We start from the raw sequence: 15,255 nt of genomic DNA, 5'->3' as shown, positions 1-15,255 counted from the left end.
TCACGTCCCCGTTCCCCAAGCCCCACTTCACTCATTTCTTCATCATCGTCGGCTGAGTTATCTCCGGAGTCTTCGTCGTCGGAGTCACCACCAGCATCAACAGTGAAGGCAGGCCGTATAGGCAGAGGTAAATCAAGGAGAGTGAAAAGTAGTGTAGCTAGTAGGGTAAGGGCTGCTAGTGCTGTACGGCAACCTAGGGTCAGTGCGAGTGACCTTGACCGAGATAAACCTCCCTCACAGCCAACCTCCACCACCACCACCACCACCCGCCCTACACCGCCACGACAGGGAATCCTGGACGCCTTCGCGTGGACGGAAGGGTCAGATTTTGTGCCAGAAAATCTAGTTTTTGATGAGAGCTCCTCAGGAGTTCAGCCTGCCTTCACTATGGACGAAAATGCTGAGTGTGTCGACTACCTTTTGGCCTTCCTAGATGACGAAGTCATGCAGCACATATGAGATGAGACCAACAGGTATGAATCACAACGTGCTGCAAGTGGTACAGGTGCAGCCAAGATGCAACAGTGGTCCATGCTGGGAGTGCAGGAGCTGTATGTGTTCTTTGCCCTCATGCTTCTTATGCCACACTCCAAGAAGCATGAGTTGGAAGAATACTGGTCCATGGACCCCTTACTACCCTCACCCACCTTCAATAAGTACATGGGCAGAGATCGCTTCCGGAACATCATGGGAAACCTGCACTTTGCCGACAACGATGTACCTTCCCAAACTGACCCACTCTGGAAGATCCGGGAGATTCTGAGCAGAATGAAGGATAAGTTTATGTCATTCTTCAACCCCTTTCAGAAGGTTGTCATTGATGAATCCTTGGTTTTGTTCAGAGGACGTCTTTGGTTTGTTCAGTACATTCCAAGCAAACGCCATCGCTTTGGAATTAAGTTCTTTGTACTGTGCAACTGTAAGACAGGGTACATCCTTGACTTCGTCATATATTCAGCCAGCACTGTCGATCTGGATAAAACACACCCCCTTGGCTTCTCAGGCTGTGTAGTGAAAGTGCTCCTAGAAAAGTATTTTGGTGGGAATCATGTGCTGTATACAGACAACTGCTATACAGCACCGAAACTTGCCAAATACCTTTCTGAGCACGGCATTGGCTCCTGCGGCACTGTGAAAAGTAATCGTGCCCACTTCCCCAAATTCCCAGAGGCGGGAACCTCGCAGCGAGGAGATGTGCACATGCTCACCACCGTACATAAGGGGGAGATGAGAGACAGTGGGAAGGTCGACCGTAGGACAGGCGAACCTGTGATGAAACCTGATGCTGTGTTGGACTATAATATCAACATGCGGCTGGTGGACAAGTCCGACTTGATGATTGGTGAGATCGACTGCCTCAGGAAAAATACTAGGTGGTACAGGAAAGTTTTTCTGCATCTGATAGATATGACGATGCTGAACGCCTTCATCCTGTACAAGATGAAGGTCAAGCCACCCAAGTCCTTCTCCCTGAGGTTGTTCGCCAGGACTTGTGTCCAGCAGCTGCTGGAAAGATATGGTAGGGTGACAGCAGCAACTCCAAGGCGCCATCCAGTAACACTTCCCGACCGACTTGAGCAGAGGGCGTATATGGATCGGCACAGACTGGAGCTAATGCCTGCCACAGGGAAAAGGAAGGCTGCGATTCGCAGGTGTCAGGTATGTGCGCATACCACCTGCCGCACACCTGAGCATAAACGCACCTCTTGGCAGTGCGCTGAGTGCCAGGTTCCCCTCTGTGTTACCTGCTTCTTCGATTACCACAGCCAGAAGCAGTTCTAACAGTGCAAGTGTGGAAGCAGAATTATTTGGAAATAATGTGTAAATAGCAGGTGAAAGCAATGGATGTTCAGTTCATATGATTGAACAGTGTATTATAGTTTTATCTTACTGAAAGTGACAGTGAATAACATAGTGTAAGTAAAATAGAAGGGTAAATATTGAAAATAGAATAGAAAATGTAAATAGTAATGTAAGTAATTAGTAATATAAGAATATGAGTACAAATAATTTATGTTATGACAGTGAAAGTGAATCCGTGGCTCTCTACGTATTTTACTGAATGGAAAATTGAATGACTTCAGTGACAATAAACTAATACGACTGAAGGAAACTTATGGAGAAAGACTCCAGATATATATAAGTGTGATATAGTAATAGAAGTATAAAGTGTGAGGGGTTTTATGAATAATAAATGACAGAGTACCAAGAGCGAACTAGCGCAAGTGCGACGATCAGACGCGCTCGTAATTTCCATTGCTTTCACAGTGTTTTATTTTTGGAGTATGGATCCCAAACTACTTGAAAATTATAGAATAGTGTTTATAGTGTTTGTATCTGGCTGTGGTAATCATATTACGGGTTGTCGGGAAGTGTAAAGTGGAGACTTCGTTACCCTACTTCAGAGGTCTCCACAAGTCCTACGGTAACCGACGAAGGCTCAACAAACATTCCAGGAGAAAGCTGAAGGTATGTGCCATAAGCGTATGTAATTTTATTACCCTAGGACTAATAACTGATTTTTGGCAAATATTTTTTGAGAGTCTGTCGGAGACCGAATAACCCCGCGTGACGCAAAACATTGGTAAACAAGCCCGCGGTGTAGGGGTTAAAAAGTGAAAGGAAAAACAACAGGGACTCATCAAACAGGTGACATAAAGAGGCACAAGGAATATCATCATAACCAGGAGCGGAATCATGGCACTGCGACAGAGCCGCCTGGAGTTCAGAAATTGAAAATTGAACATTGTAAGGCTCTCCTCCAGCAGAGGCAAAACTGAGACCTCGAGACTCTAGGCGCCGAAGGTGGCAATCTGACGACGTATCTGCATCCTTCTTTGACACACTGACAAAATGATCAGCAAGCAACTCTGCAACAGCAAATGGATCAGCCACAGTTCCACCTGCTACAGATAAACCAGGAAGAGAGGGAACAGTAAATTTTCCTGAAATTTTCCTTACACAGTTCCACACCTGGATGATGGAAGTCCTCAAACTGATGGAGGAAACATAATCCTTCCAGGAGAAGCCTGGCCTCCTTTAAAACCCACCTCATACGAGCTCATGCCCTCTGATACGCCACCAAATAATGAGGATCCCCACGGTGAAGACGAAGTCGAGAGAAGGAGACTCGTTTGGCTCTCACTGCAGAACTGCACTCCGAGTTCCACGAAGGAACCGGACATTTATGAAACTGACCCTTCGTTTTTGGAATAGATAATAGGGCTGCTGAGTGCAACACGGTATTGAAATATGACAGCCTCAGTAAGACAGCCAAACTAGTTGACAGAAAGCGAAATGGAACTTAATTCTCTGAAACGTGGCCAGTCAGCCTTAGAAGCCTGCAAGGAAGACGTGGCTGAGGTCCACCTGCGCTAGCAGTTGAGTAATGGAAAATGGTCGCTGCTATACAGATATGGCAACACATCCCTGTTAAAATCTAAAACAACATCAGCTGAACACAAGGATAAATCAATGGCAGTAAAAGTTCCTGTCTGGCTATGGAAATAAGTCATTATATTGGAGTTTAAAATGCCTAACTCCTCATCTTCCACTACAGAGGCCAGCATAACACCCCGAGGGTTGGCCTCACTGTTTCCCCATAGTGGATGGTGACCATTCATATCTCCCAGTAACAGAAAGGGAGAAGGAAGGCCATGAATAAGGCGTTCCAGATCCGCCCTTTCAACAGTAGCACTAGGTGACAGATGATGAATGCAAACTGTGTACTACCGATGTAAAAGCATCTTGACAGCAACAGCCTGCAAGGGAGTAGAGATGTCCAGATGACTTAATGGAATATCCTGGCGAAGGAAGATAGCAGCACCTCCATGACGACCTTGGCCCGGCACAGGATCAGAATAAAAAGCATGGTAGCCAGGACTGGAAGGAACAGCATCACCTACCATGGTCTCGTGGATGCACATGCACAAAGAAGTAAATTGAGAAACAAGATGACACAGTTCCTCATAGTTGGCACGTAAACCCCGACAGTTCCACTGGATGACAGAACCCATAGTGAAGGGATGATGATTAAGTGCAGACCTGTATACCTGACAAGTGAGCGGGTTTGGACTGATGCTTATGAAGGCCCTTGACAGGAGCCTGCCCAGCACCAGAAACCCACACCCTCTGTCTAACATCCGAAGGCAAACGTGAGGATAGGGAAGTAAGTTTTACAACACTCCTTCTTGGAGTGGGCATACCAGTTTGTTTGGAATGCAGTTTGGGGGCCGCCTTTGGAGATGCATTACGGCCAGTGCTCCCACCAGAAGCCCCAGAAGTGGAAGATGAGTCCACAGGACTTCAATCATTTGAGGATGCCATCCTATGCTTCAGATCTGAACCATCAACGAGCTGTCCAACAACATCCCCAGGTGGGGACGGGACCAGAGGTGAACCATTAGGTTCAGAGGTCACCTGGCTAGATCCCTCAACCTGCTGGACAGAGGGAACAGAAGAGGTGTCAACAGAAGGGTCAACAACAGAGACCTTAGGTGGCCGGTCTCTCAGGGCTACCTGTTAATGGTCATGCATCAGCATTATCCATCTTAGTGGTTGGCCTGTACTCGAGTGAACAGCTGTGGGCAGTTAGAATAACTGCTCATCTCGGTAGTAATCCTGCTTTTGGACACAAAATAACTACAAGTAGCTAATGATCAGCTATCATACCCTGAAATTCTGTCAAAAACATGAAATTTCTTTATGCCACATACATAAGCCAGTCATTTTTTTTCGATTTGTGAATAATTCACTTCAGCTTTGTTCAAAGATCTAAAAGCACATGCAATGGGCCTCTCTGCACCATCCGGCATAAGGTTAGCGAGAGCGGCACCAGCACCTACTTGATGGGCATCACTTAAAAGCATTAACAGGCAATTTTTCTTGAAAATGCACAAGGAAATTAGGTGAGGTTTTCTCCCTTTTTATCACAAATTCATCCTGACATCTGACCAGCGTTCCATCTTGCTTCTTTGTTAAGTGGCTGATAAAGGGGGTGTGCAATGGTGGCTATGTCTTATATGAACCTACCATCAAATGTTACCAGTCCTAACAAAAGACTGGAGCTCTGACATCATCTGGTACCACTGCTTCCAGAACTGCTCTTGTCACTCTTGTGTAGGCTATTCCTTTGCCGTCGATTACAAATCCCAAATATTCCACTGGACAATTGAAACTAACACTTATCCTTGTGTATTTTCATGCAATTTTCTTTCTACAGACATAAGCATTAACTGATGGTCATTGTGGTCTTTATCTGCAACAATGTCACTAATGAAACAAAACACTGCTGGCAGCCTAGTGAATACCTTATCCACTGTCTGTTGCCAAACCGCGCCGCTGCCAGCTACACCAGAGGAAAACTCTAGGGACTGAAAAGTCCTAAATGAGTATTTATTGTACAGAGTCCTCGTGATTTTTCATCCATGGGTAAGTATTTGAAGGTATGTTTCAAGTGTATCTTAGAGAATACTGCACAGCCGCTCAAAGCTGCCGGCATGTCTGTAGGTTTAGGTTAAAGATGCTGAGCTACTTGCAGCTGGGAATTATTTTATACTGCATTCTCCACAATGTCCTAACACCAACTTTTTCAATAGACACCAAAATTTACCCCAATTTGAGTACGTTATCCTTTTCCATGTATTACCTTCTTATTTCTTGTTCTACTAATACCTTGAATGCAAAAGGAATTGGTCTTGGAGAAAACATTTTTTTGGTGTGGCATCTGGTTTGAGAACTAATGCGACCTGAACAGTTTTTAACTACCTAAATCTTCAAATATTTTTTTGGAATTGTGACATAACATTTTCCAGACATTTCATCTCCCTGCTTTGTTACTCTGAAAAGACTGGCACTGGGCCAATCCAAACTTATGCATCTTAACCAGTTTAGACCCAATAGTGTCTGGCCACAACCCTTTACAGCGGTGATAAGCAAATCCATGATAAAGTATGTTTCCCATACTTAACATCTACTTTAGAAGAATTCAAAATTTCAGTCATATGATTATTGTAATCCTTTAATACCTTATCACATGGCTTTACTTACATTCCGGTATTTTGGTATAGTTTTAGCTACTTCCTCTGACATGACAGACACCTGCTGCAGTGTCTAGTTGCATATTAACTGGTTTCTCATTCCGCCTGACTTATTATTCTCCTTTCTTTTTGGCTTGGCCTAACTGATTTTATCTAAAAGGCAAAATCATGCTCAGCACCAGAGTTACTTATCTTACCCTGACTGGACTCTTATTGACTGTCAAGGTGTTATGCCTGACTCCCAGTCTGAATTAATCTGTTTTGATGTCTCAGTCTAATATTCATGACAAATGACCTAAGCGACCAAAACTATTACTTTTGTCACTTGGACCCCTCATCCTGTCACCTGGTAAATGGCCATCCTTGCCACATGTACAACACTATCCTGGCCTAGACCCCTTCAACTTAATGAACTGTGGCACCTGCAAGCCTTCAGAACCATTTCCATGAACTTGTTTTTCCTTTGCCATATTTTTTGGTGCTTGCTGCCCGCGGAAATTTTGTTAACATGTTCCCCAGCATTAACAGTAAGCCTTCCTTTTAATAGTTTTCGCTTCCAGTGGCTGCCTCTAAAACCCTTGCAATTTCCTGTACTTTATCTAAGGTTTAGAATTTTCTCCTGCAACAATGTAACGTGTGAATCATATTTCTCGGTTAACTGATCAATGATTTCATTCTCTAAATCATGAAATTCACAAGTGGATGCTAACTTGCGCAACTGTGTAACAAAGGCATCAACCTTTTGTTATGGCTCTTGTGTACACTGCCTAATCAAAAATTTTTCATACCTGCCTGGCATTGACTTTGGGTACAAAATACCTGCTTAAGGCGTCACTTCCTGGTGTCAGTGCGGCGATGTCCCGGACCTTGACCCTGCTACAAGAATGATGGCAAAGGGGTCACTTGTCATTCACTGGTGACGCCGGTGGCAAGAAGCAGCATACTCAAACCCAGCAATCCTCCACTTAAACCTTCGTGCTATTCTGGAAGAGTCTTGATACTAAATATTTTTTCGGGGGGCTGGAAATGTCCAAAATCATGCTGCCTGATGCTTGTACTCGGGGGAGCTTGCAAATGTGCTTCATGCCTGCCTCACGCCTTCCCTGGAGTCGATTATCTAGGATTAATGGAAACAATTGTTCTCACGCCTACATCCACGCTAGAAACTCGAGGAGGTAGAGGTACTTATAGATGGTGTGTTTACATATTCTGTACGTATTGTCATCGCATCAAATACTTTACTAGAAACAAATGAGAATCGGTTAACAGCCTCCGAACAAATGCATGTAGGGTTGGATCCTCCTCTACTGTTCTCATTTATTATGCTATTACAGAAAATTTTACATTCTAAATAATTGATTGATTGAAAATAATTAAAAACTGGCGGCGCAATTGCCAGGGTCATGTGCCGCCGGACACCAAAGTAAAAGGTGCAGCTAAATAAAAAAAAATGCATATTCAAAATAAAGTTAAAATTTGTTAGTAGAAATAAAACACTGAAAATAATAAAAGCATAATTTATAAAATATCAATTACTTATAAAAGTGACATTCTAAATGATATTTTGACTACATAATACATACCCTGAGGCTAAAATGTCGAAATTGTGCACCGTCAAAGGAAATCACAGTTGTTTGCGGAGTACCTCAGGCATCAGTCTTGTAACCTCTTCACTTGACGATCGTGACACACTTATTTGACAACCATATAGTACTACACCCTTTTAACTGCCGATGACCTACAAAAATGTCAGCTCTTTGGACGATGTAGGAAAAAAATCAAGACTACCTTGATGCTATGTATAACTAGGCAAAAGAAAGCATACTCTCAAATGACGAGAAACTGTGGTTAATTTGGACTTCATGGTGGACAAAGGTGTCTCCACAGCTCTGCAGAGACAATAAATCAAAGAAGGCTGCACAGACGTTGAATGTCCGGGGATCAATTTTTGTGTGAATAACAATGAAAAAGACAGTGGCAGAGTGGTTGCTTAAGGTTTCTGCACAACAGCAATGAATTGTGACTGGTGAGCCTTAGTCCAACCCATCCTGGATTTCTGTTGTCAGCTCTCGTCACCCCTACCTAGTTGCAGATACTCAGAACCTAGCTGTCCAATGCTCCTTTACACAGCACATTAGAGGGATAAAAAATGTTGGCTACTGGCAAAGGCTACCTTCCCGGGTCATATGCCACCGGACTGCAGACTAAAACAAGGTCAAATAAAAAAATAAAATAGGTAAAAAAAAAAGCTAAATCTTACAATGAAGCTCGGCTGCTGCTTGTACAAAGGAGAGGGTCTCCCCTCCAATAGAACAGGCATCCCTACCAAGCACCGAGTAAAGAAAAAGATCTAACACCCGTCTCGCGCCCGGCGAGGTATCAACAGCGCAAATCCTCAAGATCGGGACACATCACACAACCAGCACATGCTGAACAGTCAAGGGGACTAAGCAATCCTCACAGAAAGGAGGGGGAGCCCTCTCCATTAAAAAGCCATGAGAAAACTGGGTGTGACCAATATGCAGACGGCACAAGGCTGTCTCCCAACGGCGAGACAAACCCTGGTAACTGAAGGAGCCCACCCTAGGACAAGCGCTACGTAACTTGTTGGCTCCCACTGCATTTCAACGTTCCTGCCAAAAATGCCAAACCCACTGATTAACTACAGGGAGGAAATCTGTAGCAGGAAGCCGTTGCTAAGGTGGAAAGGATCTCAAGGCAGGAGGAGGACAGAAAGAAGGAAAGATGACTCCAAAGCCCATTCCAGCATGTCTTCCATCCATCTGTATGGACAGTTTGTGCTTTGTGCTTTGTGTTACTGCAGCTTTATGTGCTTGTATGTTTCGTGTGACTAAAGGTGAACTGCTTAGGAGCAGTACCTTTTATAGTTACGATTGCCTCTTCCTCAGTACAGCATATGTTTTTAGTTTATTTAGCTCTCTCTGGACGATTGTATAAGAGCTTCGTGGAAAATACTGGAACTAGAAAGATGGCAGTAGATACAGCCTTGTGTACCAGATATCCTGCCCAAGTTTCATTAGCAGATATCTTGCCCAAGTTGAATAAAGTCGTCGGAAGTAAGAATAAGCTTGAAGAGACGTTGCTGTACTGAAAGTCGTTGGATATGGCTTGTTTTATGTCTTTTCGTATGTGGCTCCGAGATAACAGACTCAAGTTCAGTCTTTTATGGCTAGCGTTAATAGATATCTCAGTGCTTTGCTTAATATGAAGGTTAATATGTCACTGGAATGTTTCTAAAGCTTTCCCCCTCTCTCAAGTAAGGAGGTTTACTGTCTATTACACTCTTCCTATTGGTAACATTACTGGTATATGTTTACAGCTCCTCACCTCTCAGGTATGGGTGTTTACTCGTGTCTGTTACATGGGTTTCTATTACACTCGTCATATTGGTAATCTGTCGATGGTATGTTTTTCAAGCCTCCTACCTCCCTCTCGTGCAAGGGTGTTTATTATCTATTACACTCCTCCTCTTCGTAATTTGTCAAGAGCATGTTTTTAGCTTCCGACCTCCATCGTGCAAGGCTTTTTACTGCTGATTACACACACCATAAAGAGAGTCGCACACGTCCTGTCTGATTATACAATGACAACTCTCTCAAATCATTCATGGTCTTCTCATAGCCTTCATCAGCCTCTGAACCACGTAGTCTCGTCTGCTTATACTTGCACTCCTCATAGTCCTCATCAGCCTACGAACTACCTATCCAAGCCGTACATAAGGCCAAACAGTCCCACAGAGTCCTGCAGATCCACCTTAGATATAACCATATCTCCATACACACACACACACACACACACACACACACACACACACACACACACACACACACACACACACACACACACACACACACACACAAAATACTCTCTAACGGATCATGCTGGTGAGGAAATGTCTTTATGTAAATGTGGTGGTGTGGGAGGTTGCCATGGTAACACAGTCACCTACAACCAGTCAAGTAAGGATCATCTTGTCGATATATTTTGGATAAAGCTGGTTAATATCCCTTTGAACACACACACACACACACACACACACACACACACACACACACACACCTGCACATAGCTGCACTTCCACATATCCACACCTCACAATGTCTCCAAAATCACATGCAGTAGAATATGGCATAGAAGACCCTGGTTGTGATATGATTACCCCAGTGAATCCTGGATCATACGTCTTTTATTTTATTCTTACTATCTCAAGACGGTTTTATTTAATACGGTAAATCAGTGGCAGTGACGGTTAACTAAGATATTAATCCATGCGCAGGGGTGACGAACGGCCAGTAACAGGAGCAGCCAACAGAGAGCTCTGTGGCATTTCTTCACTGCAGTGTGTCACCATATCCCGCCCCTCACCACCACACATCCCCGCCAGTCCCTCTCTACTCACCAGTCTTCGAAACGACCTAACATCATCTTTCCAGAGCCAAGACATGTAGATGTTGACACAAATAAACGTGAATACAATTATGCCTGAGTTTCTCTCCTCATCTGAGCATGACATGAAATAAATAACTGTTACTTTGTGTAATTACCCTTTTCAATATTAACTAACAGTAAACTCCCAGCCCAAAAGCAGTCAAGATAGAGAGTTCCCAGCTCCTACATCACTTCAAAATCTCTTTACCTAAAATCTCGTGGCCAGTGACATGCAAGATTTTCGCATAATACTCTGTACGTAGAGCGAATAACATGCTAGTTTATGGAATACAGGAGTCTGCCACAACTCTCCATTTGGGGAAAAGAATGGTTAAAGGAAAAAACGTAGACAGAGGCGAGTGGGAGAAGGCTGTGGTATTAGACTAATGGGGGTACTGTTGATATTTTCACTGCCTTTTTTTCTCATATACAGAGTGAAACTAAAGCTTTATTAATCCTCAGATACGCACATCATTGTTAACTGACGTGATCTGGTACGAGTATGGCTGAAAACAAAATATGTAATCAGAAAAGCGACCAGAAAAAAAAAAAATCGTTGCTTCTGCTACTAGTGGATGTTATTACAGTCAACCGAGAAAGCCCGATGAAGCTATGTGTTTGGCCAGGTTTATATATCTGTCTATCAGTCTGTCTGCCTGCCTGACCGCCTGCCTGTCTGCCTTTTCTGCCTGCTTGACTGCCTGCCTGCCCGCCTTTGTCTGCCTGCCTGTCTGTTAGCAAGATTATAGGAAAAAGTCAGCAGATTATCTTATTTATTTATATATATTTTGAATTGTCGCTGGAATCCAAGCAGAAAGAGTCAGCGAACAGTAACTAATTTTTCGCAGTTACCCATCCATTTTACTGCTTTCTCTGAATAGGAAGCCCACCCCGACTTAATCTGTTGCGTCACAAAAGGTGCGCGGGGAAGTCAAGCGAGCAGATCATCTCTGTCATTAGACTTTGAGTTAGGTTAGGATGAAGTATTTTTTTTTTTTTTTTTATAGCATTCAGTAAAAGGTCAGGGGTACAAGACAAAGATAAAGGTTCAGTCAGCCGTCATGTCCGAGCGAGAGGCTCATCACTTTCGAACCACTGTGACGAGCAAGCAATAAACGGTAGGTCAGAGACAGACTCCGTGGAGAGAGTGCATCAGTACATCACGTCTACACGATTATTTTATTTTCTGTTATCATACTTCAGAACCACAGGTGTTTATTGATAAAGTGGACGGGCGTTTCAACCGATTGTGAGGAGCTAGTGTTGTTGGCGTCACTTCATAAGCTGGTGGTTACAGTAGGTTTTGCTGGATATTTCCGCCATTGTCCTCCTGCCTGCGATCTGTCGCCTTGTTCTCGCTGCACCCACCAAAGGTATGCTGTTTGACTTTATTAATTCTGTACCCATTTCACTCTAACTTGGCCTAAAATTATCATCTCTCCAACTTGAATACTGAGTTGTAACAATAGATTAATACTAGAATACGTAAGCCACAAAAAAGTGCCATTGAAGAGGAGCCGTAGCGCTGCCCTTTTCTGCCAATGACCCATGTGAGCCGCAAGAGGACGAAAATCTGGGTCAAGTTACCCAGAAAAAAAGTAGTATAATGCAGGATGCTATGATATTCTAGGAAGTTGTGGACAGTTGAGAGTTGTTTGTGAATTGCAATAAAGGGACAGGCAGACAGACAGACAGATAGAGGACAGACAGATGCAGAGAACGGAGACGCGATAGGGGAGAAGAATCCTGACGTTATTATGAGTGTAGTTGACTTCATAGCATACTACATTATATTTGTGCCCTAACTTTAGTAGCATATTTATGTATAACCAAGGTTCGTTGACAAGTAGTGAACACACACACACACACACACACACACACACACACACACACACACACACACACACACACACACACACACACACACACACACACACACACACACACACACACACACAATACTCTCTAACGGTAGTTGGTGGTGGGGAAATTTGTGTATGTAACTGTGGTGGTGTGGGGAGGTTGCCATGGTAACACACTGGCCCCGCACACACACACACACAGTCACACACACACACACACACACACACACACACACACACACACACACGGCAACCACATCAACCATACACCCCCCATCTCCCCACACCCCCACACATACAACATATCCCCCCCTTACCCCCACACACAATGCAACCACATCAAACCATACACCCCCCACCCACCACCCAACACACACAACACATCCAAACCCACCCACCCACCCACCCACACACACACACACACACACACACACACACACACACACACACACACACACACACACACACACACACTGCAACCACATCAAACGATACACCCCCCACCCACCACACACAACACATTCACACACACACACACACACACACACACACACACACACACACACACACACACACACACACACACACACACACACACATAGAAGAGGAAGAAATTAAAAACAAAATCACTAGAGACAAAAAGGAGATGGCAAATGTAATGAACTTACTGAAAGAAGTATCAGAGGAAATCTGTAGTAAAGACATAGAGGAACACAAAAGGTTAGGGAAATACGAGAAAAGCAAGACAAGACCTATAAAGGTGACTTTCCAGAGTGTAAACACTGTGGAAGAGATACTAAAAAATGCAAAGAATCTTATGGAAAAAGAGGAGTTCAAAAATGTATGGATAAAAAGATGTCTAACACAAGAGGAACTGGAATTACTGAAAGAGAAAAGGGAGGAAGCAAAAACAAAAAATGAGGGAAGATCAGAAGAGGACAAGAAGAAATTTTTTTACAAAGTAATAGGATTGCAGGTACGAAAGTGGTACACAAACAGGATGGAAGAAAAAGGAGGAAGTTAGTAGAACCATGTCATGACAAGTATATAAACAAAATGATAAAGTTGATGTACTCAAATGTGGATGGAATGGTATCTAAATTACTAGAGATGAATGATTATGTCAGAGAAAATGAACCACAAATAATATGCCTAACTGAGACAAAATTAACACCAAGGATATCCAATGACATACTAAACTTAGAGGAATACAATATATGGAGAAGAGACAGAAATTTAAAAAAAGGAGGAGGAATTATAATATTAACTAAGAAAAATCTAAAAGTCAAGGAAATAAACCTAGATATACCATCACAAGTAGAACTGATTGCAGTAGAGATCGACACATCTGAAGGTAAAGTAATTGTAGCCAATTTGTATATGCCACCCAAATCAAACACATGGGAAAGAGACGAATATGAGGACCTAGCAGAGATTACAATTCAGAGTATAAGATCCTTGCTACATAAAATGGAAGAGAAATCGGAAAGAATTATACTAACTGGGGATTTCAATACAAATATAAATTGGAATACTCTAGATATAAATAGCAAAGAAAGCTGCTGGGACCAAAAGCTCCTGGATCTCGTACAAGAGTTTTTCTTAACGCAACATGTGAGGGAAACCACTAGAAAAAGAGGACTTGATGTACCTTCAGTGCTAGATCTAATATTTACTAGGCAAGAAAATGACATTGACAGTTTAATATATCACCCTCCACTCGGCAAAAGCGATCATGCAGTACTAAATTATAACTTCAGGATAGCATATGACATAGTAAACAGCACTGACAGTTACAAAAAAAGACTAAACTATAAAAAGGGAAATTATCAAGACCTAAAGAAGTATTTCTTAGAAGTTGATTGGGAAAATGAGCTTAGAGGACAAGATTTAAATGCTGTATATAAAAAATTTTGTGAATTTTATGAAATAGGAGTCCAGAATTACATCCCACAGCACAAAGAAGCAGATAAGAAAATACAGAAATGGTTCAATACAGAATGTAAAAAATCTAAAGAAAGAAGAGATTTGTTGTGGATTAGATACAGAAGACACAATAGTGAAAGGGCATATAATAATTACAAACAGGCAAGAAACGACTATACAAGAATAAGGAGGGAAGCCCAAAAACAGTTTGAGGAGGATATAATAAATAAAAGTAGTGATCAACCAAAGCTGTTTTACAGCTATATCAGAAGCAAAACCAAAGTAAAAGATATAATACAATCCATCACGGACGAGGGAATCACTTATACACAAGAGAAAGATATTTGTGAAGCACTAAATAAGAATTTCCAATTAGTTTTTACAGAAGAAAAAAATTTTGAGAGAGACTATGTGGAACACGCATGTCCACACATACTACCAGATATACAAATAGCAGAAAAAGTAATACAAGAGGAGTTAAGTAGATTAGACAGAGGAAAAGCAAGTGGTCCTGATGAAATTTCATGTTGGGTGTTACGAGAATGTGCAAATGAGTTAAGTAAACCATTATTTTTAATTTTCAAGAAATCTTTGAGTCAAGGGAAACTACCTGATATTTGGAAAAAAGCAAATATAGTCCCCTTATTCAAGAAAGGAAATAGACAAAATCCTCTCAACTACCGACCAGTATCACTGACTAGTGTTGTAAGCAAGGTATTAGAAAAACTTATAAGAAAAGCTTGGGTAAATCATCTAGAAAAACACAGTATGATAACAGAAAGACAGTTTGGTTTCAGAAAAGGAAAATCATGTGTTACTAATCTGTTGAGCTACTATGACAGAGTAACAAACACAATACAGGAAAGGGAAGGATGGGTGGACAGTATCTATTTAGATTTCAAGAAAGCTTTTGACACAGTACCACACCAAAGACTTTTATGGAAGCTGTACCATCAAGGAGGAATTCGAGGCAAACTGTT

The sequence above is a fragment of the Coenobita brevimanus genome, chromosome 35 (assembly GCF_032717465.1).
Source record: "Coenobita brevimanus isolate Jiangsu-jjx chromosome 35, ASM3271746v2, whole genome shotgun sequence".
NCBI lineage: Eukaryota > Metazoa > Arthropoda > Malacostraca > Decapoda > Coenobitidae > Coenobita > Coenobita brevimanus.
Note: the sequence above shows the minus strand (reverse complement) of the source record.